This window comes from Echinops telfairi, unplaced genomic scaffold, assembly GCF_000313985.2.
Source record: "Echinops telfairi isolate 266 unplaced genomic scaffold, ASM31398v2 ScPeMD7_3;HRSCAF=10, whole genome shotgun sequence".
NCBI lineage: Eukaryota > Metazoa > Chordata > Mammalia > Afrosoricida > Tenrecidae > Echinops > Echinops telfairi.
In genome coordinates this window covers 65,252,518-65,272,792 of record NW_022103899.1, presented here as the reverse complement: position 1 = coordinate 65,272,792, position 20,275 = coordinate 65,252,518, and the positions used below count along the sequence as shown (strand labels likewise).

The window sequence follows — 20,275 nt, the reverse complement described above, 5'->3', positions numbered from 1 at the left end:
TGGACGTGTGAACGCTGGACAGCGAATAAGGCAACGTGAAGACAAACGAGCCGGTGTCTGCGGCCTGTGGTGCTGGCGGAGGGCTTTGGACATGCCCTGGACTGCTGGGAGAACGAGCACATTTGTCCTGGCAGAAGAACAGCTGGAAGGCCTGTTAGAGGTCAACGTGGCAAAAAAAGAAAGAAGAAAAAACACTTTATCTCATAATTTAGACATGCTGCCAGGATGGACTAGCCCCTAGAGAAGAAGACCAAGACTGGTAAATCGAGGGGAAATGGTAGAGGAAGACCCTTGGCAAGAGGGGTTGACACAGTGGCTGAAGCTATGGGCTCAAACACAGCGACAGCTGGGAGGCTGGCGCAGGCCGGGCAGTGCTTCATTCTGTGCCCTGCGTTGGCCTTCCTTGGTGGCCCCAATGGCACAGTGGCATGGACGTGAGCGACGGAGCCAGCTCCCTTCACAGAGATGACAGAACTCCGGGGGTGTCTTTCTGCAGGACAGCCCCCAAACGCCTGAGAGCTGAAAACCCTAGGAGCCCTGGTGGTGGGGCGACCCTGCACTGTCACTCAGGCTGGCGGTTGGACACCACCAGCTGTCGTCTCGGAACCACAGGGGCAGTTCTGCCCTGTCCTAGAGGGTCCCTGTGACCGGAATCCACTCGATGGCACTGAGGCAGGATGTGGTCTGAGGACTTCCTCAAAGACACTGGTCGCTGGGGAATTCCAAGGTTTTAGATGTTCCCTCAGGAGCCACGACAGGAACCCACTGCTTTGGGTAAAGCTCACCCTTTGCTCCACAGGATGTGCCTCACATTAAAATGGCCTCTGTAACCATCCTGAACTAACCCTTTATAATTACCTTAAATTAAAATTCCACATAACATCAAAAATGAAGAAAAGAAATAAAATCTCAGCAGATGTTTTATCTAGTGAGGAATATAGAAAGTATTTCTAGATTTTCCAACGACTGAGTTCTGGGTGTTACAAATGTTGAAGTAGTCATTATAGAATTAGTCATTATCATTATAGAATATAGAATTCTATAAATATAGAATATGTATGTTCACAAATAAAGCATAAATCTATTCAGTGGCATTCTGTCCCACAGAAAGTGGCATCTGTCCCACCAAACCCACTGCTCCTGAGAAGATCCCAGACCGTGGTGGGTGCAGCGTAGAACTGCAGTCAGTCAGTTACATTGTATGACTGAATTCCTTTATGCACTGCTCTTTAATTAAAGTTTAAACTGTGTTCAACTGTTATGTCCAACTACACAACAAGTTTTGGTTTGCTGTAAGCTGCCAAATGAGATCATTTGATATTAACGTGTGAGGCTTTTCCTCGGAGAGTGATTTTTGCTGGTCGAGTCTACGTTGTATCTTGTATCATGCTGCGGAAGAGAACCTCGCTAACTTGTCCCAGTGAAGTGGACGGCTTCTAATTCACATTATTAATTTCATCAAAACCACAACGTCCTTGAAACGGGTTCTCCGGGGCAAGAAAGTGCTCCAAGTTGCAGCTGGAGACTAGTTCTGGCTTAGAAAAGACTACTTCCCGAGTGAGTGGTTTGCTGGTTGCAAATTGATTTTAGCTGAGAAAGGAAATGATGAGCGTGTGAGAGAGGGGAAACATGTGTTTTTTACCTTTACACCCCTTTCGACACTGGAGTTCCACATCCATAATTCCATGTGGACTGCTTTGTCTTCCCTACCAATTCAGAGTACAGCCATCGAAGCTTTTACTAGCAAGAGGAAAAGTGATTTCCTGGGGCCGTTAGCATGGCTACAAAGTTTCAGAGTGACTCGAGCCCTGGGGGCTAGTGGTTACACCTCACACTGCTAACCACAAGGTCAGCAGTTCAAAACCAACAGCCGCTCAGAGGGACTGTCATAAAGAGTGACAGCCTCGGCAGTTCTCCCCTGTCCTGTGGGCTTGGCTTCTGCTTGATTATAGTTGCTATGAGTTGGAATAGGCCCTATGACAACGAACATTTCTCGTTGTTTGTTTTTCAACATTGTCACTGAATTTTCGTGAAGATTTCAAATCCACAATTATTTTGTATATCGTGTTAAGTGAAATAAAATGTTTCATTTAATCAGGTATTTCAGAAATTGTTTTTCTTGTTTCTGCAAGTTAAATACGCATATAACAGATGTATTTCTCCACGTGAAAGACCCCGTTCTCTCAGTAATAAGTCAAATGTCCATACTGTGGGAGCATCACATTTCTGAACACAGCTCGGCTACCCCAGTCTCTGTAACTCCCACTCAGTGGTTGGGGGGGGGTGCTTGTTCACAGCCTGCACTGTGCAGATGGCACCACCTGGCTTGCTGAAAGGGAACAGAATTGAATCCCTTGCTGATGAAGATCAAGGATCGCAGCCTTCATTGTGGATGACAGGTCAATGTGAAGAAGACCAGAATCCTCACAACTGGGGCTAACAGGAAGCATTGTGATAAATGGAAGAAAGGGTGAAATTGTCAAAGATTTTAACTTGCTCAGATCCACAATCAATGCCCATGGAAACAGCAGCAGTCAAGAGATCAAAGGATGCATTGCAATAGGAAAGTGCTACACAAGACCTCTTTGCAAGGGGAAGGCAGCCCCTAGCACATCATCATGGGGCCAGTAGGTGCAATTATACAGCGATAATAAGTAAAGATTATAGTAAAGTCATAGAGAGCATGAGAGATAGAAGAGAAATACTGAAATAATGGAGTCAGACAAAATTCATGGTAGCAATGCTCACCTCAGCCCAGCTTGGTGGTCCACGTGGAGAGAGAGAGAGAGAGAGAGAGAGAGAGAGATTTAATGCTAACCGGGGCTTTTATATTCTTTGGGGATATTCAAGAGCCCTAATTACAGGTGAAGATATACGTCACAAGAAGGGGTTGTACTATAGGTAATACCGTAATGGGAGGGGATATTCTAGGGATATCCATGCAATAAGGAAGAGGAGGGATTGGGGGTATACATGTGGCAAGATGGGTGGATCCTAGATTCAGGATGGCAGCTTAACTTTGGATGTTCCCGGTTAGATTTGTTCTCTGGATCTCCATAAGAACCATTAGCAGTAGGGTGTAAACCCCACCTACAGGAAGCAAGCTAATGGTCTCAAGCCTTAGGGAGAAGTAATCCATTGTCCCCAGCAGCAGGGAGCAGGCCCTCCCATTGGGGGTGAGATAGCAGTCTAGTAACTGATTGCCTCAAGGGAAATAATTATCATTAGCTGTAAGCAGTGTCCTAAGTCTAACATTTGGGGAGAAGACTTGGGAGAAATCTTTCTGTTTCCCACACCTCTTTAGGATATTGAAAAGCAAGGATGTTACTTTGAGGACTAAGGTGTGCCTGACCTAAGCCATGGTGTCTTCAGTGGCCTCATAGGTACGTGAAAGTTGGACGTTGAGTAAGGAAGACCAAAGAAGAAGGGATGTGTTTCAGTAATTAATGGTGCTGAAGAGGAATATTGGAAGTACATGGACAGCTTGCAGGACAAATGGATCTGTCTTGGGTAAAGTACAACCAGGATGCTTCTTAGAGGCAAGGACAGTGAGACGTTGTCTGATGAACTTTGGACATATTGTCAGGAGACCAATCCCTGGAGAAGGACATCGTGCTTGGTAAGGTGGAAGACGGCCACACAGTGGCTGCAACAATGGGCTCAAGCACAGGAACCACTATGCGGGTGACACAGGATGCGGTGGTGTTTTGCCCGGTGGTGCACAGCGTCACTCTGGGACTCAATGGTACCCAACAACAATAACTGGTGTCTCTGAGTCTGGGGCAGACACCAGCTGCTCCCCCACAGGACACCACAGTGTGCTGGGCTTGACACGTCCTTGCCGTGCTGCACAGATCTCTCGGCTAAGCAGTATGATTAAGGGGGTTTGTGAGGGAAGCCAATAGGTTACCACAAGTCAGGGTCAATAAGCAGTAAGGACACAGTCATTCGTCGGCTGCTGCAGCCCATTTGAAGCAGCGATTGGGTTTCTCTCTGGTCCCCACCCCTCAGCCTGCCTGCCACTCTGTCTCACATAGTCTGAAACAGACTGGGTCCCATACCTGGGCACTGCTCCTCCTGCTCTGTCCTGTAGTCCCCATGCCAATCTGGGGGCCTCTGTCCTTGGCCTCCATCACTGCAGACAAAGAGGGAGAGTGTGTTCAAACACCCTGTGTTCTGATGACAATCAGAAACGCAGGAGAATGGCACTGCATTGGCTTCCTGCAGACAATGCAGTCCTAATCCCTGGCTCTAAGTGGACACCCACCAGCGGACACAGGAGGCATTCATAGCTTGATCACATGACACACGGTGACGGTGTGGTGAGGCGTCAGCCAGGTGAGTGGAAAGTCGAGCACCGTCTTAATCATGTCTCAGATTGCTCTGAAACACCTCCCCACCCCACCCCACCCACCATCCTCTGTTTAATAGAGCAGAGGTGCTGCTGGGGCTGCGAGTGAAGTATCCGATGTCCAACCCACTGGCTGCTCCCTGGGAGGAAGCAGAGGCTGTCTGCTGCCATGTAGGTTGGCTGTCTTGGGAGCCGACATGGGGTCGTGGTGAATGGTGGTGGGTTGGGTTTGACTGGTTGTGGAAGCACTTGGTGGGGCTGCTGAGTCCCTGTCCATCTAGGGGGGTGGGGGGAGGCTACAGCTGGTACTGCCAGTCTGCCTGACACCTCAGCTTTGGGCATCCCCGTGAGGCCAGTTGGGCCCTGCACTTCCTTCCTTCCTTCTTGCCAGGCGATACCCAGGTGCACTCCAGCTGGTGGCTCACAGGTCATCTCCAGGGAAGGTCCCGCTGCTTCTAGGGTCCACCTCTAGCAGTGCATCAGAGAAATGCCTCAGTGCTTACTAACAGACCACCACCCACCTGAGACCTCCCAGACTCCAGTCTGCCCTGCATGCCCAGAGTACCCTCTCAGCCCGGCAAGCCCGGCACAGCCCTGCTCTTTGCTCAGTGCAGGTCCTTGGTGTTCAGCAAGGCCAGCGGCCTGGATGTTGGCTATGTCTCAGGGGGCTGCCATGCCGCAGAGATACCACGCATGCGTGAGCAGCTTGTAAGAATGGAGTTTTATTTTATTTTCTCACAGTTCAGGAGGCCAGAAGTCTGAACTCAAGGTGTCCCTTCTAGGGGAAGGCTCCCTGTCCACTCTGGGCGAGACACTTGTCTCAGCTTCTACAACCTGGTGTTTCTCAGGTCCCCAGTGATGTCCAGGTGGCATCTCCATCATCTGTCTGTGCTTCTTGCCTCTGTGCCCAATCTGCTCCTTTTTACCTCAAAAGTGGTCTCATTTAAGACACACCCTACACCAATGTAGCCTCATTAGCATAGCAATAAAAACCCCATTGCCAAATGCGATTAAAGTCATAGGTTTCAAAACCTCAAATTCACCACCATCAAGTAGATTCCAATTCATAATGACCACATAGACAGAGTGGAACCACTCCTTGGGTTTCTGGGATTCTAACTCTTTAACGAGCAGAAAGCCTCGTGTTTCTCCCTTGGAGCGGCTAGTGGTTTCCAACTGCTGACCTTGCACTTAGGAGCCCAAGACATAATCTACACCACCCCCAGGGCTCCTTATCATAAGTGTAAGAGCTAAGATTTCAACATATATTTTCCGGGGGCACAATTCAAACAGGTGAGCCAGCTCGCCAGGCACACGCCTCCTCCTCCTCCTTCTCCTCCTCATTCTCCTCCTCCTCCCCCAGGACTGTGGCTCCCTTTGCAGACCTTGGAAGCGGGCTGTCAGAGAGCTTGGGCTGGCACCGTGGCCTGCAGTGGGTTCCTTCCTTGAGACAGATGCCCCATGACTCCCGCCCTTCTCGCACCCTGGCAGGTCCTTGGCGTAGGAGCATTCTAGTGATTGAACTTCATGTGTATCCCAGTGAGGGTTCAAGGTGTCTTTAGGAACCAAGGAGTCTGTTCCAACCCACAGTGACCCCGTGCACAGCAGAGCAAAACAGCACCCGGCCTGCGCCGTCCTAGCCAGGGTCTCTGTGCTTGACCCCATTGTGGCAGCCACTCCACTTTACCAAGCACCATGTCCTTCTCTCGAGACTGGTCTCTCCTGACAACACGCCCAAAGTCCCACCCTCTGTGTCCCTAAGAAGCACTCTGGCTGTGCTTACCTTCAAGAGTCTGTGCCAGCACCACAACTCGAATTCATCAGTTCCTCTCTGGTCCTTCTTGTTCAGTGTCCAACTTCACATGCGTAGGAGGCAACTGAAAATACCATGCCTCAGATCAGGTGCACCTGAGTCCTCAACGTAACCTCCTTGCTCCAACACTCTAAAGAGGTCTGTGGAGGTCTGTGCAGCAGACCCCCCCCTCCCCCGCACTGAGTCTTCCGAGCCCCTGGCTGCTGCTCTGTGAGCACTGATGGAAGAGCCAAGCAAGACGAAACCCTTGACAACTTCAGTGTTTTCTCCGCTCAAGTGCTCCAGTAGCCGGAGCTCTCTTTCTATTCCCAGCTTTTTAAGGACGCTCCATCCTGTTTTCCACAGTGGCTTCACCGTTGAATGACCAGCGGTCCTTCAGCTTTGGGGTGTATCTTAGAGACACTCAGCCATGATACAAGTAGGTATCTGCACACCCATTTCCATCGCAGCAAAAAGTGGAAGTCACCCTCAGGCTCCCCAAGGGAAGAATGGATAAACAAACCTTGGTCGGTACCACAGGGGAACACTACCCAGAGTTACGATGACTCTGAGGCCCCTGGGACCGTGCATGAGCCTGGAGACCATCATGATGATTGAAGTCAGTCTAGACAAAAGAGACAAATGTGTATGAGACCACAATTACAAAAAGTCAAGAAGAGGTTTCAGTTTTTTTGGTTTTTTTAAAAATAAAGATCTTTCCAACAAGATGGGGAAAATTGTTTCTTGTGTAACCTAGGTTTTATACTAAAACTCTGAAAACACAAATAGCACTCCTACAACAACTCTGATAATGTAGTTACTAAAGAATTCACTGGCACCTGATAGGACAGAGACATTTTTCTCGCTATGTTAAACAATGTAACAGGCCCAGCACATCCAGAATAAATCCTTACTTCCGTAGGGTCCTCATGAAAAATTGTAACTCTTTCCCTTCACAATACTGAAATGTTACAAGATAAAGACATCTCTACACAGCTAAGGAAAATTATATCCCCAACTTTAAATGGCCAGCTAAAAACTATTAAGAAATAAAAAAGCATCTAAAATTTTCTCTTTAAATACCTCTCATTTTGCATATCAACTGTTAGTATACTTAAATTATTTTTATTCCCAAACTCTCTTTTTATTCCTTTTGTTCTCTTACTTAGTTATTGTGATTTTTGAAAATCAATTTAACCGGTTCACTGTTATTTTAGTGGTACCTCACAATGTGATTATGATGATCTCTGGGATAATCAAGCAGCGACGATTGATTTGCCCACAGTCTCCAGGAGAAGAAGTCAAAGTGCTGGATTAAAGCTGCAAGATAAAGCACTCGATAATTCAAGCCCTCCTTTGAAGCCCGTCGTTCTATGAGGGGCTGTTGAAGTTGATGAGGACGGTGAAGGGGACTCTGAGGGCCGTGTTCTTCCTCTGTGGAGCTGACAGCCCCGTGAACAACATACTTGCATTTCCATACATGTTGGGCTGGGCTCCAGGGTTGGCAGTTTGAAACCACAAGCAGCTCCTGGGGAAAAAGACTGGGCTTTCTACTCCCATAAACAATTACAGTCTCAGAAACCCACGATGGGGGGGCTGTAAGTCAGCAGTGCCTTAATGGCAATGAATTTGGTTTGGGTTTATTGACTCAGTTTGGTCAATATTACAAAACATTGGCCAATTCTGCCATTGTGAGCTATACCATGCAGGTTGGGCAGCCATCATCATATCTAAGAACCTCTGTCAAAAAGTAGATCTCAAAGCTTACTCTTATGTTTTCTCCAAGAGACAAAAATCCATTCAAGGCAGAGATATATTGGTTACTGTATTCTTCCTCTGTAATTATTCTCCGTCTAAATGATTTCATGTACTGTGACATGTGACACTTGGTTTGAAACATAAAGTAGCTACCTCAGATCAAAGAAGAGCGGAGCAGCAGCTTTCAAAGCACAGCTCAGAAAGACAAGGGAAACACCGTAGCCAAGTGTGCAAAGACCTCAGTGGGAAATGAAGCACACCCTCCCTCTGGAAGAAAAATCCAAGCCTCCAGTTGCAATACTGAAGGAGATGTGTGTGTGTGTGTGTGTGTGTGTGTGTGTGTGTGTGTGGAGGGCAGGGGAAGGGGCTGGGGGGAAGGGGCAGTTGGCATGGGGCGTGGCATAGAAGAACCAAAGAAGGTGGAAGGAGTTCACGAAGCCACTGCACCCAGAAGAATTGTCTGATGTGCAACCTTTCAGGGTGTAACCAATGATCAGAGCTGATGGCACTAACGGGGGCAGCCAGCTGCACTGGAGGCCTTGGTGAAAACCAGGGCTCCGGGAACTGATGGAACACCAACTGACATGTTTCGACAAGTAGCACAATGCTAGAAGTACTCCACCAGGCCCTGGTGGTGGAGTGGTTATGTATTGGGCTTCTAACTGCAAGATCAGCAGTTCAAACCCACCAGCCTCTCCATGGGAGAAAGATGAGACTTTGTGCTCCCATAAAGAGTTAGTCTTGGAGACCCACAGGGGCAGCTGCACCCTGCCCTGCAGGGTCGGACTCGATGGCAGTGAGTCTGGCTTTGAAGGCTCATTTGGCTAGGCCGAGACATTGGGAAAACCCAGTCCACTCACAGCTGTGCGATTCTAAAGAAAGTGGGTCCATCAAAAAGTGGAAATTATTGGGCTGTATAATTAATATCACAGATAAGTGCTGAAAATAACGGAAAATGATTGCAGACTTCCATAGACCTGGAACTGCCAGGAATTCAAGCCAGATTCAGAAGAGGGCATGGGATGAGGGTCTCGTACAAGCAGAGTACCAGAAGGATGTGTGCCTGTGCTTCATTGTGCAATGGCACCCCACTGTGTGGGTCATAGCAAATCATGGAGACGTCATGAGAAGTGGGGATTCTAGAAAGCCGCGCTCACACAGAAACCATACCAATACCAAGCGCAGTCACTCATCCAAGCAGAGCAGAGAGAGACTGCCTGGTTGGAAATCAGGAAAAGCGGCACCAGGGTGACATGTCGCTCCGTTTGGACACAGTTTCTGTGGTTAGGTGCCTTTTGGTCGGTTCTGACTCACAGCAACCCTGTGTGCAGCACAAACCCCGCCCGGCCCTGCACCAGCTCACAGCTGTCCATGCCCGGCCCTGCACCAGCTCACAGCTGTCCATGCCCGGCCCTGCGCCAGCTCACAGCTGTCCATGCGTCGAGGCCATTGCTGCAGCGGCTGTGTCCTCTGTCTCCTTGAGGGGCTTCCTCTTTGTCTTTTTCTTTTTTGCTGGCTCTCTACTTCACTGAGCATGCTGTCCTTCTCCAGGGGTGGTCTCTCCTGACCACAAGTCGGAAATTCGTGGGTGAAGTGTCATCGTCTTCGATTCTAAGGAGCAACCTGGCTGTACTTGTGCCAGGACAGATGTGTGGGTCTTTTGATGGCCATGGCACTTCACCAGCACCAGAACTCAAATGCACTCTTCTTTTTCAGCCGTCCTTGTTCAATGTCCAACGGCCACATGCATGGAGGTGCTGAAAATACCATGACCTATGCCGCCTTAGTCCTCAAAGTGACATCCTCGCTCTTTAACCCTTTAATGTGGTCTTAGGTAGCAGGTTTACCCGGTGTAATCTGTAAACTGACCGAACATTCCAAGAAGCTGCACCATGACCTCAGGATGAGAAGAAGCCCTAGTAGTAGCAACCTCTGACAGACCCTGGCTTGCTTACAGCAAAGAGGACTTGAAGCAATTACTGATGAAAATCACAGACTGCAGTCTTCTGCATGGCTTACACCCCAATACAAGAAACCAAGCATCCTCACAACTGGACCAAGGAGCAACATCACGATAAGCCAGCCAGACAGACAAACCCACTGGCATGGAGTCCACCCCGACTCATAGCAAACCTGTGGGACAGGGTAGAACTGATACTCTAACTCTTTATAGGAGCAGAAAGCCCTGCCTTTCTTTCTCCAGTGGGTTCCCTTGACTGACCTGCAATCAGATCCACTGTGTTTCCAGGGCTCCCCCAAGTGGAGAAAACAGCCACGTCGCTAAGGGATTAATTTCGCTTGGGTCCACAGTTAATAGCCATGGACCCGCAATCAAGAAATCAAATGACTAATTGCATTGATCAAATCTGCCGCAAAAGATCTCTTTAAAGAGTTAAAAGGGAAATGTGTCGCTTTGAAGCATAAGTTGCACCTGACTCAAGCGAAGGTGTCTTCAACCACCTCAGAGGCTTGAGAAGACTTATAGTCTCAGTGACTCTAAGGAGGAGTTCGTCTCTGTCCTGTGGGGTCACTGAGTCAACGTGGACTCGTGGGCAGTGGGTTTTGACCCCCACTGCTTGCTCTTTAGTGGGGGACAGAGGTACCCCTCCTGGCCCTCACTTTGCATTCCTGAGAGTGGCTGTTTAGGTCCGGGGGGGGGGGGGGGGTGTGCCTCCCCCCCACCCTGGTTCCCCACTGCTGGCCTTCCTGTGAGAGTGGACAGGGACAGAGGGCTCATGGTGAGGAGACGAGTAGCCCTGCCCCGTCTCGCTCCTCCCTGAATCAGGCTCCCACAGGGAGGCAGGCAGAAGGGAGGGAAGCGGGAGGGATGTGCTGCAAGGAGGAGCAGCTCACACAGGGTGAGGGCGGGTGTGGCTGTCATCAGGGCCAACCAGTAGGTCCAGCTCACAGCCTCCCCGTGTGCAACAGAAGGAAACCCTGCCCTGCACCACCCTCAGAATTGTCTGGTTGAGCCCAGGATGGCAGCCACTGTGTCCGTCCAGCTTGTGGAGGGCCATCCTCCTGTCTGCTGCCCCTCCACTGTCCTTCTCCAGGGACTGGTCTCTCCTGACAACGTGTCCAAAGCACGTGAGGTGAAGTCTCACCCTCTTTGTTTCTAAGGAGCACTCTGGCTATACTTATACTTCTTCCAGGACAGACTTGTTGGTTTTTGGCAGTCCATGGTAATTTCAGCATTCTTCTCCAGCACATCATTCAAATGCATGGACTCTTCTTTGGTCTTCCTTATTCGATGCCCGACTTCCACGTGCACAGGAGGCGATTGAAAATACCAGGGCTTGAGTCAGGTGCACCTTCGCCTTCAAAGCAACATCTTGGCTTTTCAACACTTTAAAGTGCTTGCAGCAGACTGACCCACTGCGATGCGGAGGCTGTCAGAAACCCATAGGTGGGTCCCTAGGACGGATGGGGACTCTCAGGGGTAGCCTGGAGCTGGGTTCCAGACAACGTTGTCTCCAACCCAGGGCCTCTACACTTGGCTTGTCCATAAAGGACCAAATTGGGCCAGCTGGGAGCAATGTCTTAGGGACTTGAAGTTTTGTTTTTACTCTGTATGCTGGTTTTTAAACTTCTGTCTTTAACCGTTTGGGGGTATAGAGATGTGATGACTAGTGTATACTGATAAGATAGCCAGCCTCCCTACAGGCAGATGCTCAAGCATGCTCCTGCCGGCAGGGCCAGCCAGGTGGACGTTTGCTCCGGGGAGTTTTGAATACTTCAGGTTGTGGGCTGGAAATGCCGTAAGGAGGCCATTAACCCAAAGGCTGTCTCTCCCTCTGGCAGGCAGCTGTGAGGAGCCCCTGCTATCCACCCTGCCGCCCTCGGCCTTCAGCAGCTCCTCCGCCCTGTCCAGCAGCCACAGTCCTGGGTTCGCCCGGCTCAACCGGCGAGATGGTGAGTCTGCCTTGCCCTCATATCAGATCCCATGTGTGCATTTTGCATGGGCTCATTAGCCCTGAGGGTTTAATTCTTCTTCTTCAAGCTGAACAAAGACTAGGGGGTGGCTGATTCTGTCACTGCTGTAAGAGATTACCACATCCACTCACCTAGGCACTGCCAACCCCTCTGTAGCAACCCTATGGTCTTTGAAGCTGTAAATCTTTCCTGAAGCAGACAGCCTCGCCTTTCTCTCACAGAGCAGCTGGTGGCTTTGAACTGCCAACCTTGTTGTTAGCAATAAGCTTGCTGGATGGGGCCACCAGGACATATAACTTTGTAGCTCACACAGAACAAACTTGCAGCCATCAGTTGATCCCAATTCACCAGGACCCTGTAGGACAATAGAGCTGCCCCTTTGGGGTTCAACTTCCATAAAGAGCCCAGACACCCACGTGGGCGCTCCACTCTGCCCGTGGGGTTGCTGTGAGCCGGCAGCAACTGGACGGCAGTGGGTTTTGGAGTTTTCCACGGTGTTTCCGTTCGTCCTGTGTGAATTTGTAGGTAAGATGTAGACTGCATGTGCTGACATTGGAGCGGGCAGCAGACTTGACCGCTGAAAGTTAACTCCTGAAAGAATGCTTGGTTAAACACCTCTCAGAATGCAACAAATCTGCACCCGGGTCGTGTTTAGGCTTGCCTTTGCCACGAGATCCTCACCCACGTGCCTGTGGGCACAAGCGCTGCCCATCGGATCTTCAGTCCCTACCCCATGTCGGTCCCCAGCACCACATCTGCCCCCGCGACTGCCGGGGGCTGTTTGCAAAGGGCTCTCTTTCTCCAAGAGACCGTTCATTGTCTTACTTCTCGCTGGACACCAGAAGGCCTTGTTTCAATAGCGTGTCAGTTCTTTCCAACCCCCTAGCCACCCCCAGCCCCTGGAAGGAAAGGGGGCTTAAGGGGAGCATGCCTGCGGGCCTCTTAGGGTCCTGTTCCCATCCTTGAAGACTTCTTGTCTGGACCCTCTGCGTAAGATCCTTGCAAGAATGATGCATCAACACCCACAGCGAGGGCAGTTGTCCCTTGGCGAGCAAACAGAACTTGTGAAAACACTGGTGAAAACTATAACATGTAAGAGGACTCCATGGCTTATTCTGCGCGCGCAGACACACACACACACACACACACACACACACACACACACATACACACTGTCTTAATCACCTCTGATTTCTTTGTAACCTCTGATTTCTTGATCTTAATATTTATCATTGTGAATTTTGGCCACAAATACATAACTTGTATTTGATGTTAAGCATTTCAGATTTTCATAGACAGGTAGATAGCTAGCTAGCTAGACAGGCAGCTAGAGATAGATAGCTAGATAGAGAGAGGTGTGTAGATGGAAAGAAAGATAGGTAGGTAGAGAGACAGGTAGGTAGGTAGATATGTATTTATGTAAACAAACAGGTAGGTAGAGATATGGAGACATCCTGCACATACATTACAATACAGGTGTTTAGAAACGTTTGGATAGTTATCATGGTATATAAATGTTTCGTGTGTCCTTAGCCTGCCCCCCACAGGCAGTCAGAGCACCACCAGCTTACACTGCACGCAGGGGCACACAGGGATTACAAACACAGAGGGATTTACTATTGTTGTCAGTTTAAAAATCCACCTGCTCACCCACCCAGGCCTCGTCTCAGGCCTTCTTCCCTTCTTTCTCAGGGTTCCGTTACTTCTGATTTTCTCACAGTCTCTGAGGGAAGTAGCGTCGCTCCTGGACAAACAGGTGAAATCAGATTACCACCTCGATCCAAGGCTCAGCTCAATTTACTCAAACTGTGGCCGGGGAGAAAGGGGCACTTCTGTGCCAATAAAACAGCAACAAACAGGAAAGACTTTGGGACAAGTCGGTGCTTGCTCTGCCTTTACTCGCTTTAGGAGAAACGTAACCTTTCTCTTTCGGCTTTGCATTCCGATCAAGTTCTCTCCAGGCTCCCAGGCTGTGGATGGACAGCGATAACTGGCGAAGTCACGCACTCTACACGCAGTATTGATTTGCCTTTAATCAGGGTGCCTGCTTGGGTGGGGTGCTTGATTACCACCCCCCACCCCCCTCCATGTACATAGCTCACACCCTCCATCCCAGGAAACAATCCTCTGTCTTTATTTTCCTACAGCTCATAATGAAGCAAGATTTCAACCTTAATGAATTTTATTTGCATGTTAATTAAGTTTAAAATGGCCCATTTTAATTATCTCTTACTTGCTAATTCATTGTTTTTTATTGGTTTTTATTTTCTTCCCTCCCCACTGATAGCCTGCAGGGATCACAAAGGAATGGCAAATTGAGAGTGAGTTATTGAAGGCGTAAGCATGTTCCCAGGGTCCTAACATTCTCATTAGATCTGGCCCATGCTGTGAGGGTGGCTTGACAAGGGATATGAGCAGGAATCCCAAACCAACAAAGAATCGGCCAGACTCCGAAACACAGGAATCCCTAGCCGCCCCGGGAGCATCTGGGACCTCCAAGCCAAGAGGATCGGGAAGAAAAGAGAGACCCTTGGGGCAGATGAGCATCCACAGTTGCGCTGCAGGAAGTGGCAGGGCAGTTCTGTGATGGTGCCCGATGCCCTGGGCAGCTCATCTTCCCCTCCTGGAGCATTGCACAGGGGCTGGCAGAGCTATCTGGTCACCTCACTGCTCCCCTACTTAGTGCCTGGGTAGTGTTTGGAGTGTCGTGTATCTCTGTGAATAGTATGGGTGCTGGTCTCCCGCCGCAGCAATGGAGGGTGCTGGTCTCCCACCGAGCGGAAGGGTGCCAGGTTTGGAGGCACAGCCACACACGCGCACTCTGAGGACATTGAGGGAAGTGGCAGCTTAGTGGGTATCGGCGAGACGTTGTTATGTGCTGGACAGGGTGAGGGGTCCCCTGTTCGGTGGGTAAGGCGTCGACGCGAGAGGGATGAGCAGAGTCAGGAGTCTGTGATCATCTGCTGCTTTCTTACAATTTTAAGGTTCTATTTAAACAATATTTTCTGGCAATCATACAATCAAAACGGAAAGAAAAAATTCTAATAATAAAAGGTGCAAAGTATATAGTTTTCCAGGAGGTTCTGTTTAAATCTTCTCGGAACGTTCTTTCTGGGTGACTGGTTCATTTAAGTTTTCAATCTTGACCAACGTACATTTTGATTAACCATAGACATGAATGGTTCTTGAAATAGGTCTGTGGTAATGGTGCCAAACAGTGTTCAAGTTCAAGGAAGTAGATAGTAGAAAATTGGCATGAACTTAAAATACAAAGTTCAGTCTACAAAGGTCTAAGTTAGCTAAATATTCTTTCTATGCTTCATCAAATTTACGTTCTTTAAGCCTTCGCTCCATTTCTTTTATCTGCCTTTTCAATCGGGCTTCCACTGTTCTCTTGTTTCCATTATGCACCATCTACACAATCCACTCTGTAATAACATTTTTGTATACCTTATTTTGTCTTCAATAGATCTAATGCACCAAACTGGGCCACCCCTTTTTATTCTTTTCCATAAAGATAAGGTTGAAAATTTTACATGCTTCCCATTTACCTCAGTAATATGTTCTCCATTGTCGTCATAAATGCCAGTGTAATTCAAAGGAGGGAGAGCAGTCTTAGGGTTTTTTTCATTACTGTCCCCTTTACTATACGCAAATTTATTAAGGGGTTTTACTGAGTGAATCAAGGGCTGTTTCTTATCTTTGGCACTCTTTCCCAGAAAGGCAGTCATAGGGAACTTCCCGGGAGTTACTGTAGTCAGTTGGGGTTGTTCCAATTCTAACTTTTGCATTTTTCCATAAATATACCAAAATCCTCATTCCCTTGTATGGCTTTGATAATTAACTCAGTCATTCTATCATTTGCATCCCTTCTCTTTATGGGTACTGTGATTTCCCCTGGAAGCAAGGCCCTCAGTGGGGTGAGCGGATTCCAGGAACCAATTCCTACAGTCCAACTTCTTTGAAGTCCGGCCATCTGTCGCTGGTCCTCAATGTCAGCCGGCAGGAGTGGTCCCATCAGTTATGCCCGTGCGTCTGTCTGCATGGACAACAATGAAAACCACGAGTAGACTCTTCTTTCACAAGACCAGTGGACAGCGCCTTCCAGCACCAGCGCTCGGCTTCTACGTTCTCCCCCATCTGCTTTCCCAGGGCAAACGGTGCCTCCCTGGCTGAAAGGAATGCTTGTAGGGGTCCAGGGTCTCATGGCCAGGGGTTCGCAGACCGCCTGGTACTCTGTTGGAAGGAGGTGGGCACAGACTTAGAGAAAGTCTCCTTCTACCCCGGACTCGGCCAGCTCTACAGTGCTCACCAAGACGGTCCTGGAGCAGGTCTCCAGCCAGCTAGCTCTAGGCCCAACACTTTGCTCCAAATATCAACTGCTCAATTTGCTGCTGGTGCTAACTGTTAAGGGGTTGGGCTGCTAGCTAACAGGGTGGAGGTTCAAGCCCCCCAGGGGCATCTTGGCGGACAGCGCTGTGATGGACTTTTGAAGACCCCGGGGAGCAGGTTCATTATGAGGACACAGATGTTCGACACACGGTAACATGGTATGCTTCAGAGTCGCCCGGGAGGGGCCGGGTGGTCTTTGCTGACTCTCAGCAGTGCCTCCCACCTCACTGCTGAACAAGGGAGAAGCCCCCAGAGGCTGCCTGGAGCCCCGGCCAAGCAGACGCCGGAAGCGCCTCATGAACCGCCCGTCAGATGCTTCAGCCGCTGTGCCCACTTTGCGTCATCTAAGCTGCGCAATGCTTTAAATGCTCCATTCCTGTAAAGAGGGCTCACTGGAGAACTTGTGTCTATTGTGTTACATTGACTAGAAGGCAGGTCTAAAGCCCGGACAGGCCTCCACACCTCCAGCCTCAGCTGCGGGACCCCTCGTGGGTAGGACACTGTCACACTGACGCGCGGTCTAAGTCATAAGTCTCAAGACGCTGTATTTGGCAGGAGACAAATCTGTCCAGGGATGAGCAGAGCACTCCACAAGGTGGGCGAGCTCTCTAGCTCACCCACGGGCCATGCCCACCATTACCCTCACTTTACCTGGAAGACAATTGAACCGAGACCCCTGTTTGGATGACTTCACGCAGAGGATGTGTCCCTGAGCCAGGAGCACCCAGTATGACCCAGATCCGGGTTCATGGAAGCATTTTACATTTCCGCAGGTCTGCAGTTCAAAACCACCAGCCACTCTGTGGGAGAAAGATGAGGTTTTCTCCTTCTGTACAGAGTTACAGCCTTGAAACCCACAGGGGCAGTTCTGCCCTGTCCTACAGGGTCACTGCGAGCCGGCCTCCACTTGCTGGCAGTGAGTTTCGTTTGGAGTTCTCAGTAGCTATCAGCACACTGAGCCCTGCCTCCACCAGCACCAACTACATACAGTCTGCACTGACCAACACCAGAAAGGCCAGAGCAACAAAAAGAAAATGAAGAAGATATTGGAAAACTACCAAGGCAGCGGGGACACAAACCAGGGAGAGGCCCAAGCCCGATGCAGCCTCAGACCTAGAGGAGGCTGGCTGTAGGCTGCGCTGCTTCTCTCATGGGCACTGGACAGTGGAGCCCCGGCAGAGAGTGCGTGAGCTGAAAACGGGTCTTCAGACTGGCCGGTCCACTACAAAACTGACCGTCAGAGCCCACCTAGGAGTGGGTGGTGCCCAGGGACACGCCACAAGCCCTGCTGTAGGCTCCCCGGTGTATCTGTCCAGGGGGGAAGTGACCAGACCACCACCACTAATCTCACTGCCATTGACACTATCCGGACTAAGAGGGACCCTACCGGACAGGGTGGAACTGCTCGTGTGGATTTCTGAGATGGTCACTCTTGACTGAGGTGGACAGCCCCGTCTTCTTCCCCATAGCAGCTGACTTGTGGTCAGCTGCCCAGCTCGTAGCCACCAGAACCAGAGTCATCTAGTGTGAAAAAGCTCCTCCCTGATTGAGTGGATCAGGCAAGGTTGTTAGAAGCAAAAGTCAATTAGGAAATCATCCCGAGTCTAGCACGATTTCGACATCAGAAACAAGTGCTCCCGGTCCACTGAAGGAAATAACCAGGCAGTAATAACGTCTGACTGAAAACCAAGTGGATAAAACTGAGCACAAGAGGAGGCGTGAGTGACAGAGATGTAAGATGCGAGCTGAAATGCATGCGATTAATAGTTTGGAGATCATTGGAAATGAAGAAATTCAAATCAAACCAAATGTCACGTCTAGGTTGGACAAGCAAAGTCAAGGCCTCAGTGTTTGTTCTCACTCTGTTGTTCTTATGAGCCCCCGATTCGTGAGAACCCACCGTGTAGGGCGGGAAGCGAACCGCACACTCTCCAGTTCACGTCAGTGGAGGCGCAGCGGCCTCACTCAGAAGGGCAAGCAGGACGTCGATTTTAACCACGAGCAGGACTGTGCTGCTGCCCAGCCTCTCTGGAGTTGGCACATGAAACTCCAGCTATCATGGTGCATGGGTCTGGCGAGTCAGCTCCGATCCACACCGACCCCCGTGCTAGACACTCGCTGCTCCTCCCCACGAGTGCTCCAGCCACGTGTCCACCCACCCCACTGAGGGCCTTGCTTCCAGCTTCAGTTATCAGAGTCAGCGTTAGATTTATACTAGTCGATTCCAGTGATTGACAGAAACATTACTCCTGAACACTTCTGTTCCTTTCCCCCACTTTTGTGGCATTGTTGTTCTGTGTGACCTTTCTGTTACGTTAAAACCCAACAGTAGGTGGTTGTAACTCTCACTTGATTGCCCACCCACTTCCCTTAGCCTGTTAGGGCTTTGCTCCCTGTGTTAGTCTGGGTTGACTAGAGAAACAAATTCATAGATACTCATATGTGTGTAAGAGAGAATTTGATATCAAAGAGCAATTGTACATTAAGAAAATATCCCAGCCCAGTCCAGATCAAGTCCATAAGTCCGATATTAGCCCACACGTCTGATACCAGTCTGTAAATTCCTCTTCAGATTCATGCAACACATGTGATGATGCTGAGTGCAGGAAGGTCACAGCCAGTGGGTGGAGAGTCTTGTGAATCCAGTGGCGGGGAAGCATCTTAGTGCTAGCATGGGTCCTCACGTGGCTCCTCCAGCTCCAAGGCTCTGGCTGCATTAGTGTAGCTCCATCTGGCTTGTCAACAGGAATGTCTCACAGAGAGACAAGCAGAGAGAGTGTATCTGGCCTCCTGTGAGCTATTCATCTCCGTGGCACCTCCAAACGAGGTCATCAAGCTGCAACCTGATTGACAGGCTAGACTCCACCCCTTCACAAGTCGACAGGAGATGATGTAACCGCCACACTCCCACTTGTCTCCTTTGGGCCTTTATTGCAAATGCATCTGTGTAGAATATGTCCAGGAAGACATTATCCACATCTGATTCTATTTAGCTGACTTTGCAGCAGTAAGAAGACACAAGGAACTCCTGAATGCTTGCGTACCCTGCCTCCCATCCTGCACACTGACCTGCGTGGCCTGTCCCTGGTTCATGGGGGGGGTGGGGGTGGCTGTGAGGCACAGGGCCTGTGTTTTACATTCTTGCAGCTTCACAGATCACAGGGGCAGGTCCCATGGCCTTCGCACCTGCTCGCCCCTCTTCTGTTCTCGGGGGGCACCTGAGTTTCAGAATTGCCATGAAGAACTGGAGCTGCCTCCCTGCCAGAGCCTCTTCTGCAGAATCTGCATGTGGGATCTCATGACGGTGATGTGAATGGCCGCAGATTCCATGGTGAGGGGTGCTGCGGGGAGCCGGTACAACCCTGAGATGTGACGTCACTGCAGCCTGGCAGCCACTCTTCCTGGCCATGAGACTGATGTCCCTCTACACTCATGGACACTGAGATTAGAGAGAGCTTCACTTCTGACACCAGCACCCCAGTGTAAATGCTCTGCACCGTCTCCCAACTCTCCCAGCACTGATTCCCTAAGCAGAGCCAGTGACAGGTTTGAGATCCCAGTGCCTCACCCATAGGAGAAAGGCCTCTGTGATCATAGCAGTGGACATCAATGCCCGTTATCGATCCGTAAGGTGATGAGAGCAGAGCTTTCCCCACCCAGCCCTGCTGGTTGGGATCCAACTCTACCAGCAGGTGCTCTGGGGCTGTTTCTGGAGCTGGGCTGCCCTTGGTCTCCCCAAAGAACTGCACAGGGGCTCCTCCAGGCCTCCCTCAGGCCTCCCTCCCAGAGGTCCTGGGTGTGCAGGAAGCTGTCAGCTGTGGCCATGGGGACTTTCAGGAGACCACAGACTGTGGAAGGTCTTGACGCAGCTCCCCACAGCTGTCAGCTCACACTGTAAGAGTAGAACACCCACCTTCCAGAGCCTTAGCAGGGAAACTACGCCCTGAAAGGCTGGGGTGAATTCTTCTCAAAGAGCAAACGCTCACCCTGCCAACCTCAGCGCCGCTGTCTTCATTTGCACCGTTTCTGCCCTCCCCACCTCCCCCCAC

General features: G+C 50.0%; 1 protein-coding gene across 1 annotated transcript in view; it reads left to right on the top strand.

Annotated features, from left to right (window-relative positions):
• The first annotated feature begins 11,287 nt into the window (after positions 1-11,287).
• The window catches only part of LOC101648854 (contactin-associated protein-like 4), a 109,121-nt gene continuing 100,133 nt past the window's right edge, over positions 11,288-20,275 (top strand). Inside the window, exons 1-2 of the mRNA XM_004701899.2 lie at positions 11,288-11,307; positions 11,703-11,813. The gene's annotated coding sequence lies outside the window, so the exon portion shown is untranslated. The remainder of the gene's footprint in view (positions 11,308-11,702; positions 11,814-20,275) is intronic.